Consider the following 11539-nt stretch of genomic DNA (forward strand, 5'->3'; position numbering starts at 1 on the left):
TGGGCAACTTCATAAAAGTTTCTTGTTAAAGTTGCAAGATTTCTTCACATAATCCCCTTAAATCAGTCCAAATGATTATGGGGCTGTTGTCAAATAAGTTATTCTGCAATTAAGAAGAATGCATTTTTCAAGTATTCACATTAATGAAACAATTGATAATATATAGTATTGTTGTAAATCATGGAAATCTATAAGCTTGATCAATGTTTCACTCCTTAGTGAACATTTTTATTTTTTTCTGCTAAGAGTTTATCAGAAAAATAACAAAGTTGATTGATTTAATTCATAAGTACTTATTTCTTCTATAACACTTGAAGTTTTTAACATGTATCAACATGCTTGCAAGACCAATCAATAAAAGAACTATAGTAAAACTCAAAAATATACCAGCTTCTCTTTTATAAAAACTAGACAGGATAAAGAACCGAGCAGGTAAATGGACAACAGAGCAAACTATCTTCGTAGACCTTGTGTTCACCACATCAATTCCCTTCATATTCTGATCCATTGAACTTAAAATTAGCAAGTGAAGTATTGAAGAAACTTCCCAGGAAAACGTTGGTATAAAAACACCAAATTGTATACTTTAATTAGACTATAATTTTTCTTTGAGGGGGAATACTGTCATCTTTGCCAAAGAAGGAAGCATTTTAATGCCAAAGTTAATATGACAGTCCTGAAACTTGAACTTACCCATTTAGTGGAAAGCTTGCAGGAAGTGACAGACTTAAACATCTTGCTGCTTAAGTTTGGTATGTCTATAATATTTGGGCAAAATTCTCATTATTTCTTTTATGAATTTGAAAAAGCACTTATTTATTTTTATGTTTTGGAAGTTGAAATGTGTTCCTGAATGTGAGAAATCCCTTTTACTTCACCATATGCCATCTTGTCTTTTTGACACTCCAAGCCTGGAAATATCTCAAATGTGCAGACTTCTGATTTCCAAATTATCTACTGCCAAGAAGGGAAGTGGGTATCTGAAACACAGCCACAGACCTTGGCAAATTTCAAATTCAGAATAAAACTTTACTTTAAAATTGTGCTCAAAAGTTGAAAGGGATTTTTTATGTCTAATTTACGTTCTATTCCTATTGCAGAAGTGAGTGAAAATTATACCCTGATTTAAAAGGCTTCTTTTTCCTCCTTGGGCAGTTTGAAGGATTAAGAAGTGAATTAAAGTTTCAATTCTTTTGTATTTAAATTTGACAGTGTAAAGAGTGACAAATTCCTATTAACTGAGTAGAAATGTTGCTGAAGAAAGCACACCATTTGGGATTCTTCTAACAGTGGCTATCACTAGATTTTTAAAGGTATCTGAGCAAATATCTAGTCTATGGGAAGTGGCTTGTCTAGCAGTACAATGAAATGTGTTTTTGTTTGGTGGACCTCTAAACTGAGAAGTAAATGGTGGTTTTGCTATGTCATTTATTAAATTTGTGCCATTTCTGGAAAAAAATGTGCTCTAATTAAAACACAAAGAAATGCAATCACTTCAAATATTTTGCTACCAGCAAATACAGTTTTGGATCAGTGATAAATAATGTTTTATCATAGAATTAGGGAGTTCACAATTGAATGGAAACAATGAGGTATTTAGATTGCGGATTGGGGGAAAAAGTTTAGATAGCTCCATTCACTTGGGAGATAGTTTAAGTGTGATTTACTATGAATTTTTTAAAGTCTTTTAAGTTAACTTTTTGACAAAAAAAACCAGCTTTGAATTCTAGAAATGACAGCACGATAATTTAAATCCCTCTTGATACAATAACATAAAACATGGAGCTGAGCTTACCGAAAAGAAAGAGAAATCTTCATGTGTCAAAAAACTGAGAATTCATAGTTGCCTAGGGTGTGAGAGGGTGCTTGTCTCAGCAATGTGGGGATTGAAGGGAAGAAATTCCCACAGGGACCCAAAGAGTGATGCCTTTATACATAATGATGTGGCAGCTGGAGTTGAGACTTCTGTGTAAAGCTACACCCTGAAAGGATTACTATTTCAGGAGAAGTCCCAAAAAGACAAAGTCTGTCTCTAAGCACCAAACAATAATAAGTACTTATGTATGTGTCTGCTGAATTACCAGGGAGGGAAGGTGGAGTGGTGGGGGGAGGACTTTCTTGGGAATTCATTTTATCTCATAACATCAGAATTAGATTATGATACCTAAATTGAGGGAAATTTCTAAAGTAAAAAAACATCTTAAGACCAGTAACATCACTGGGAATCTTGGCAAAAAGACAAATATGAAACTATACTGGAAGCACATTCATTCAAAATCTCATGGATGTGATTAAATTAAACACAGCAATAATAAATGTAAATGGGAAAACAACTTGCCAAATAAAAGGTAATAATTATGAGATGGATAGCAAAACAAAATCTGTAAATACTCAAGCCATAAAGAAGGTGCAGATACAGTTAGGTTATAATAGGATATAAATATATATAAAGAGCTAGTATGCTTATAATTTAGCATATGAAATAAAGTGAGAATATATTATTAGGAATTAAAATGATTCTTCTCTAATAATAAAAAGGAAAAATAAACCAGAGGCACCTGGGTGGCTCAGTTGGTTAAGCGTTGACTCTCGATTTCAGCTGAGGCATGATTTCTTGATCTCATGGTCATGAGATTGAGGTCATGAGGGCTCCGCACTGAGCCTGGAGCCTGCTTGGGATTCCCTCTCTGTTCCTCTCTGCCCTATCCCTGCTTGAACTCCTCCTCTCTCTCTCTCTCTCTCAAAATAAATCAGCTTAAAAAAAAACGAAAACAAAAAGAAAAATAAGAAAATTGAGAAAGGGAGAAGATGGTGGAGTGGGAAGTTGTAAGCTCTGCATCCTCCCAGGGAGACACTGGGGCAACAAATGCATCAATGGAAACTAACTCTGAAAATGACCTGAAGACTGGCAGAGCAGGTCTTCCACAGTTAGTCCTAGAGAAAAGACCGCATTGAAAAGGGTGGGAGTGGCAGAGATGTGGTTGGGAGCCAGTCTCGGAGTGTGACTAACCATAAACTGAAAGACAACACAAGCCCGGAGAAGCAAGGGGATTAAGTCCAATGGGGCACCTCAGCCCTGGGGACCATCACTGAGAACACACGTCCTTAGAATACCTGGCTTAGGAAATCAAGAGCGCTTAACTCCAGGAGTTTAGAAAATCAGTAGGATTAACTCCAACAGAGCAGGAAGGTGATAGGTAACTGATTCTCTCTCCTTAAAGAGCCAACATGCTAAATAAGTTGGTCCGAGACACAGCACAAAAGCAGTAGTTTGAACACACCTGGGGTATAACTGAAAGAGGGTTATTCTGATCTTAGACTGATCATAGACTGACCTTGGAACATGTACTGAAGGAAAAGGGAGCTTTCTCTAGGAAGGAAAAAAGTGCTGGTAGGCATCATTTTCTTGTCTTTTTCCAGCATAAATAGCTGGATGCTTGCAAAAGCCAATTCTAATATTCTCCAACTACCTTGCAAGCACCACTTGTCCCATCTTGGTGTTTCTGGTCAAACCCACCCTACCCAACTTGCCTGCATCAGTAGGCATCCCTCACAAGCAGTTCCTGCCCCCACCATATCTGAAACGCAGCCCTGGACAGGACTGCTGCCACTCCAATATGATTCCTACCTTGGGAAGTGGGGAAGATAACCCCATATACCAGCATAACCATAGATCCTGTAGCCAGGCCTTTTTGTTGGCTGCACAGGCAGCAAACACTACCATTAGGTGCATCAGCAGCTAATTATAAGCAGCTAGGTTGAGTGCTAGTCCCACCCACGAAATAGGCTACAGCCGCTGTAGCCTGGCCTCTGAACAGCATGGGGAGCAAACCATGCCCAGTGTGCCCACAATAGGCAGAGCAGGTCATTGCAGCTAGCTGGGCTGTAGGCCAGCCCAATCCTTCAGTGTGAGCGTAGCATTGTGGCTAGCCAAAACAGGAGAGTGCATACAACTGACACAGAAGACACACCTGGAGTACCCGATTCTGGTGACTGGGGTGGGGGGGTTAGACTATAAGGCACAACAGTACCTCTTCTACCTAAGGCACTACTTTTAAGACTACGAGATATAGCTGACCTACCTAATACATACAAACACACAGCTGGACAAAATAAGTAAAGGGGCATATCCCGAACGAAAGAAAACTACAAAACCACAGAAAAGGAGCTAAATAAAATAAAGATAAGCAAGATGCTTGATGAAGAATTCAAAGTAATGGTCATAAAGATACTCACTGCACTTGAGAAAAGAGTAGATGAACTCACTAGGAACTTCAACAAAGAACCAAAGCTGACAAATACAATAACTGAAACACACTAGAGGGAATCAAGAGCAGATAAGAAGAGGAAGAGTATTTCAGTGATCTAGAAGAAAGGATAATGAAAAACAACCAATCCGACCAACAGACAGAAGAAAAAAAATAATGAGAATTGGTTAAGGGAACTCTGCAGTATCATCAAGCTTAATAAATTCCACATTATTAAGATTACAGGAAAGCTTGGCAGGGGGGTGGGGCAGAGAAAACAAACATGCTTGAAAACTAAAAGCCCAAAACCTCCCTAAACTAAGGAAAGAAACAGGCATCCAGGTCTACAAGAAAAAAACTAAACTGGTAAGAACACAAACATATGGAGGTAAACAACATGCTACTAAACAAAAAAAAATAAGTATATAAAGAAGTCAAAGGAGAAATAAAAAATACCTTAAGACAATGAAAATGGAAACACAACAGTCCAAAATCTTGGGATGGAGCAAAAGAAATTCAAAGAGGGACATTTATAGTGATACAAATCCACCTCAAGAAATAAGAAACAGAAATAAAAGCCTCAACCCTTCTAACCTTATATTTGAAGGAAGTAGAAAAGGAACAAAGTCCAAGATTAGTAGAAGGAAGGAAATAATAAATGTTAAAGCAGAAATAAATGAAATAGAGACTACAAAACAAAATAAAAATGATCAATGAAACCAAGAACTGGTTATTTGAAATAAAAGCAAAACTGAAAAGTAATAGCCAGACTTATCAAAAAAAGAAAAGGAATTCAAACTCAGAGATGGAGCAGAGATAACAAAAAATATTATATACATATAAATATTTATAAAAGAATACTATGAAATATTATGTACCAATAAAGTGGCCAACTAGAGCAAATGGTTGAATTCTTCCAAAATGGAATCAGAAAGAAATAGAAAAGTTGAACCAACCTATTACAAGTAAAAAAAATTGAATTGGTAATAAAAAACTCTCAACAAACAAAAGTTCAGGATCATATGGCTTCATAGGTAAATTCCACCAAACACTTAGAGAAGAGTTAGTATCCATTCTCCTCAAACTATTCCAAAACTAATAGAAGATGAAGAAAAACTTCCAAATCCAACCAGTCTAGCATTACACCGAAACAAAAACCAGATAAAGACACTAAATAAAAAGAAAACTATGGGCCAATATGCTTGATGAACATAGATGCAAAAAGCCTCAACAAAAATATTAGCAAACCAAGTCCAACAATACAATAAAAAAATCATTTAAAACAGTCAACTGGGATTTATTCCAAGGATGCAAGAGTGATTCAGTATTCACAAATTAACCAATGTGATATGTCACATTAAGAAGAGCAAGAATAAAAGCTATATAGTCATCTCAATAGATTCAGAAAAAGAACTTGACAAAATATAACACCCATTCATGATTAAAAGCTCTCAACAAAGTGGTCTTAGGTGGAACACAGTTCAACATAATAAAAGCCATATATACAAACCTATAGCTAAGATCATGCTCAATGGTAAAATCTGAAAGTTTTTCCTCTCAGATTAGGAATGAGACAACAATGCCATCTTACCACTTTTATTCAACATACTACTGGAAGTCCTAGCCACAGCAGTTAGACAATAAAAAAGAAATAAATGGCATCCAAATTGATACAGAAGAAGTAAAATAGTCATTATTTGCTGTTGATATAATACTATATATAGAAAACCCTAAAGATTTCACTGAAACACTATTAGGACTAATAAATAAGTTCATGGGTGGCTCAGTCCAGTAACCATCCAACTCTTAATTTCAACTCAGGTCATTATCTCTAGGTTTTTGTGTTCAAGCCCCATGTTGGGCTCTGCACTAATAGTGTGGACCCTGCTTGGGATTCTCTCTCTCTCTCTCTCTCTCTCTTTCTCTCTCTCTCTCTCTCTCTCTCTTTCTCTGTGTGTGTGTCAAAATAAATACACTTTAAAAAATTCCTGAAAGGACAAGAGGTGATAGTGTTAGCAGTGAACTTTAAGATTTTAAAGTGGAATATTTACCATTGATGTCAAAGTTCATAGTGGCTTGGCAGGCATTTCTGAAATGCAGTGACTATGAAATTCTCAGGAATTGTGAAAATTGGTGTACTATTCTAAACCTTCAGTTTTGTTTTTGTGTTTTTCTTTTATCAATTTGAACATAAGCTTGCTAACAATAGGGCCTGCATGTCGGCATTTTAAATACTAATATAAGGTAACACTAATAGTAAACGATCCGATTTTGGAGTCCCATCCTTTAGACTTCAACTCCCTGTAATCTTTCACTTACATCCTTTGACCAGACAAATATAATCAAGCTGGACAGCTAACAATGGAAAAACTGAATTAATAATTCTTCTAATAATTAGTCTGAAATTCTAAAAATAATGAAGTTTCAGATATTTAGGAAGGCAGTTGAGAGGGAAATGATTCAGAACAGTGTAAAGCATTATTCAAAACCATCTCTAATAATTATTATCAATTTCTTAAAAATGTCTAAGAATTACTTAGCCTCCATCTCTACTTATAAACTCTGAAATGCTCAGTACACATACCAATTCATACATATCATTTACTTTCACTATGGTCAAATCAAAGACATTACTTTTCCCTCTCATTTATAATTTTATTTTACACAAGTTAAAAATAGCCATAAGTTTTTTTTTAAGACAGTTTCATAAAGTAAGCTCAGCTCTGCGCTTATCTATTAGTGAAAAGGAGCATGCTGAAGGTTAGCCTCAAGCAGTCCTCTGGGGTCCATTCTGAGGTCCTCTGTTGTACTGGGGAAAGCAATTGTTTTTCTGTTTCTAGCTATAACCTCTCTTAGAAAGCCTCAAAAGTTTTGCCAAACTCCTTAACAGCTAGTGTTTTAGGGATAACTCTTGTATTGGAATATTCTGTTAAATTTTAATCAGCATTTAAATAGCCTTCAAATCCCTGGGAAATAACCCTATGCTCTTTAGCAGTATACTTCTTTTTTTCAGTATCTATAAACTCTCGTTTCCTCTAACAGATTTGTTTGTCAACTTCCTCTTTTAAACACAATGTAACTAAATCAGCCTCATCTTGACAAAAATCTGCTTCTTACCTCTCTCAAAAGTACCTCATTTTGTATATTAAAATTATATGGTCACACTAGATATTATGTACACATATATGTGATATTTTATAGGGTGTATACACATACACACATACATATTTGTAAGGTATTCTGATAGGCCAAGATAGTGACTATATATATATAGCTTCTCCCTATCTTCCCGTATATCTTCTATATACCATATATATTCTATACGCCCATATCTTCCCTATACCCAACCTGTTCTTACCTACTTTTACCTATGTTCTGTTACTCCTGCCACATATCAAAATACTCAAAACAACATCAACAACTGGCCTAAAATATCACATTTTGTTATTTTTAAAAATAGTTCTTTGGGTTGATCCTTAATTCTCTTGCTTCACATGGGTAGGGAGATAACTGGAGGGTCCAAAATGGATGGCATTTGGCGCTGGCTACTAGGTGAGAGCACAGCCAAGGTTATAGGCTGGGCCCTCCAATCTCCTCAGCTTCAAAAACAGGAGAAATATACTTCCCTTCTATTAAGGGAAGATCATATTGAGAAAGAGCACATGGAATTGGAGATCATTGTGTTAATCTTTGGGAACAAAATTTACTGAGACTTACTTATCAATGTGGTAGGCAGAATTCTAAAATTACCCTAAAATCCTAACTTTCCAGTGTACCTTCCCCCTGTAATCGCCTCTCTTTGAGTATGGGCAGGACTTGTGAATAGATGGCACAGTCATTTCCCTAATTAGGTTCCATTATAAGGCCAAGTTAATATGATAGTTATTCCTGTGGTTAATAGTGTGTTACATACAATTTTGTTGTAGCTGGCTGAAGGGAAATTCCTGTTGACTTTGAAGAAATAAGCTCCTATGCTGGGAGGGGCCACATGGCTCACACCTGAGGGTAACCTCTAGCTGCTGAAAGAGTCTCTGGTTAAGATCCAGCCACAAAACGGGAACCTCAATCCTACACCTGAATGTATAGAATTGAATTAAGCCAACAAGCTAAATGACCTTGAAAAAGTACCCCAAGGCTCAGATAAGATTGCAGCCTTGACCAACACTTTAATTTCAGCTAGGTGGGACCTTTAGAAGAGGACTCAGTTACTACATGCAAGCATTAGATCCATTGGAACTGTGATGTAAAAGATTCATATTGCTTTACACTGCTAAGTTTGTAGCCATTTGTTACATAGCATAGAAAAGTTACACAATACATGTCTTGGTCTGCTGGGGCTTCTGAAACAAAAAGTCATAAACTGAATAGTTTAAGCAAGAAAGATTTCTTTCTCAAAGTTTTGGAAGCTAAGATCACAATGCCAGCATGGCTGGTCTCACAGGGCTCTCTTCCTGGCCTGTAGATGGCCATCTTCTTGCTGTGTTCTCACATGATGGGGAAAAAATAAACTGTCTGGTGTCTCTTCTCAGAAGGGGAATATTACCATCATAAAGACCCCATCCTCAAGAACTCATCTAAACTGAATCATCGCCCAAAGACCCCATCTCCAAACACCATTACATTAGGGGTTAGAGCTTCAGTATATGAATTTGGGAGACATAATTCAGTCCATGGAAATAAGGGAAACATTGTTGATGTTCTTAATCTTCAGATTCTGGTGCACATCTTCAAATAACAACCTTTAGTCTTTCATAAATTCTCATCCTGAGCTTTAACATTATCTTTTTCTAAAAGTAATTACCATTGTCTTTGAGCCCATCACAGCAAATTTCCATTATTCTAACATTCCACTTGACCCACATTCTTTCTCTACTTCTCATCTTTTGCTCTTAAATTACATCCTCAGCAGAATACTCCTGGATTGATATTGTTGCAATTTTACTTTCTTCCTCATGGGGCAGAGGAGGAGGTAGTTATTTTCAACAATATATATTTGAGAATTTTCGTAGATGGAATGGTTATGTTTTTTGTTATTCTCTGAAATTTTGATATTCTTATACATTCAGCCTTTAGTAAAAGCCCCCTACTTCTAAGAAATGCTTGCATTCTCCAAGCTGCTGGTATTAATAATTTTATGTCACTTCCATTAGTATTTTACACTTGCCTAATACTTCCTTCTAAATCTACCAGATAGTCTGTGTGATAATTGGATCTACCCAACACTTTCACCTCAAAATTTCTCTACACACTCAGCTCTAGATAGCTCCATCCTTTTACAAATTCACCTTCGTGGTCAACTTCTAGCTCTGCACACTTTTGAATTTATTCACAATACACAAGCCCCTGTCTTTTGCTTAATACCAACTCCATTTTCCACAAAACAAGATACTGATGTTGTACTAACATTGCTAAAATGTTGCCTACATCTATGTGATCTGAGATGGCTCACTGTAATTGCATTCCAGCTAGTGAGAAACAGAAATTGAATGGGGCCAGTCCCCTTCTTGAATGATCAAAATATAGAAATTGAACTCATCATGATTTACCACTTCCTATTGGCGAGTATAATGGCTCCACCAGTTGTAGGGGAGTAAATTCTGTATGGCTGTCTCTCCAGCTAAAATGTCAGGATTCTCTTACTGAGAGAAGAAGGTTTTTGTGGGGCACTTTTAGTCTGCTACAGTTGGTAATCAAAGGATGCTCTTATTTCTTATTGAATCCTGAGGCATTATCTGTTTCCATACAACGTAATTCAGCAGGTAATAAAGTGAATTGGTAGCATTGGATTTCCATTATATTGTAAACTTAAAATTGAGATTCATGATTTAACAAATATATATGAAACTAATGGAGGAATGTTATAAGTTAATATTGTTTCAGTAATCCCAGGAGGTGCAGTCAGGATACTGAGTATCCATAGACACATATTCTGCTGCTGTCTTCAGCCTGGGCAGGTGTCTGTAATTCTCCAGCTTGCTGTCATCAAAGGAACAAATTATTTAGAGTCAGTTAGACCTAACTACTAAAGCTCATCCACTCTATCATGTAATCACTTATTTAGCATCTTTAAATTTATTCTCCTCATCTGTAAAATGGAGCTAATTGTTATTTCAAGGTTCTTAAGAAGATCAGAGATAGTATGTAAAGTGCCCATCAGTGCCTGGCACAGAGAAGACACTCGGTAAATAGTGGATATTATCATTAGTACTTTGTGTTGCTTCTTTCTTTCAGCATACATTTTTTTCTAATACTTACTTTGTATCTACGAGCTTCCTCTTTCCTAGGACCTCCAAAAATTTCAGACAATCTCAAGTTGACTAAGACAAAAACACTAAACTTTCTGCCTATATTGTGCTCCAGCAAAGAACTAAACCACTTAACTAATACAAATTAATTTGTTTTTGGCCATATCTTGATAGCTTTCTTCAGTTAATCTATTACAAGTCTCTCACAAGGCAAACCCTTGCTTTCACTTCTTCTGTGCATTTTCACTCCATAATTCTATCAATCACAGTAGACCATTTTCATCCTACTTTAGGAAGGTCAATATTAAAATTAAATACGAATATCCACTTAAAAGTAAACAATAACAACAAATACTTATATAATAAAATGACCTTGTATCGTTAATAGCTGGGAACAAAGTATGTGTTCTGGGAAACATGAAGGATTATGAAGTTTGACCTTACTTTAAATCATATTTTATTGTGAGAGAAAGAAATAGCAGTACCCAATGCCTAAATATGTTTTTATTCTTAACAGAAACTAACTTTAAGTAAAATCATCCTTGGGACACCTGGCTGGTTTAGACAGTAGAGCACCTGACTTTTGATCTCAGGGTTATGAGTTCAAGCATCACATTGGGTGTGAAGTCTAGGAAGGAAGGAAGGAAAGAAAGAAAGAAAGATAGATCAGTCTTTAAATTTTAGTGATAATGTCTTCTTCTGGGAAGAAATAACAGACATATCAAATACATGAAGGTTGTATACAGTAGGATTCTTAATCAGAGGAAACAGAAATGAGTTACCATCATTACATAAAAATACAAAACAACAGAATGCAACCCAGACTGAAAATAACTAACAAATTGACTGTCCTTTAATAATAAATTTTCTATGATTTAATTGCATAAAGTAACTACACCCAGAACAAAGAGGCAAATTGATTTTTAAAGGCCATAATATTTTGCTGAAGCTTTATCTTCAAATACTAGAAAGTGTAAGATTGATGATGTTTGCTAATATTCTATTAATCATAGAGAAATAAAAAAATACACGTTGTTATTCATCAAA

Source organism: Suricata suricatta, chromosome 7 (assembly GCF_006229205.1).
Source record: "Suricata suricatta isolate VVHF042 chromosome 7, meerkat_22Aug2017_6uvM2_HiC, whole genome shotgun sequence".
NCBI lineage: Eukaryota > Metazoa > Chordata > Mammalia > Carnivora > Herpestidae > Suricata > Suricata suricatta.